Raw genomic sequence first — 749 nt, forward strand, 5'->3', positions numbered from 1 at the left:
TTACTGAATTTCCTACTTTCTCACAATGATCATAGTTTGCAATTGCATGTCAAGTAGTCTCATTCCTTGTTACTGCATCCCCCTCTATCTATAATGACAGTTATCTGTGTTGTGTTTGTCTTGCGTACCGGAGAAAATGATAGATGATCAAGCCTTACATTGCCATGATAAAAGTAGCCTTTCGTTTCATTCCTAATGGTTTGATGTCAATTTTTCTTCTGAATCTTGATTTTAGATCAAAATGGAGCTAGAAAAGTGTTCAACTGTGTACGGATTTGCTTTTGTTGACTGTGCTGCCTTGAGGTTTTGGGTTGGCTCCATCAGCGATGATGCATCATGTGCTGCTCTTGGAGCTTTATTGATGCAGGTAAGCAAGTGTGTTCTGTATTTTAGCTGTACCATGTGACTTCGTGTGCATATATTTGGTTTGTAGGAACTAATTATGTATCACCATTTGTTTTTTTTCCCAGGTTTCTCCAAAGGAAGTGGTATATGACAGTAAAGGTAAACTGATTGTGTAGCTAGTTGTTTTGTCAAACAGAATTTAAGGTGAATGACTCTGGTTAATTTAAGTGCATAAATGTTTAAATATTGCAGGGCTATCAAGAGAAGCCCAAAAGGCTCTAAGGAAATATACATTGACAGGTACTCTTTCAGTAGGAAACCTAACTGAAATTTTAGGAAAACATGTGTTATGAACCTCTTTTATTGCTTGTGAATTAAGAAGGATAGAAAGCTTAGCTCCCTCT

General features: G+C 36.8%; 1 long non-coding RNA gene across 1 annotated transcript; it reads left to right on the forward strand.

Moving 5' to 3' along the window:
- Positions 1 to 239: 239 nt before the first annotated feature.
- On the forward strand, positions 240 to 646 carry LOC104774490. The gene is made up of 3 exons (XR_765362.1): positions 240 to 367; positions 471 to 504; positions 598 to 646. It is a non-coding gene; the product is annotated as an uncharacterized LOC104774490 (long non-coding RNA).
- The last annotated feature ends 103 nt before the right edge of the window (positions 647 to 749 follow it).

The sequence above is a fragment of the Camelina sativa genome, unplaced genomic scaffold, assembly GCF_000633955.1.
Source record: "Camelina sativa cultivar DH55 unplaced genomic scaffold, Cs unpScaffold03126, whole genome shotgun sequence".
Classification (NCBI taxonomy): domain Eukaryota; kingdom Viridiplantae; phylum Streptophyta; class Magnoliopsida; order Brassicales; family Brassicaceae; genus Camelina; species Camelina sativa.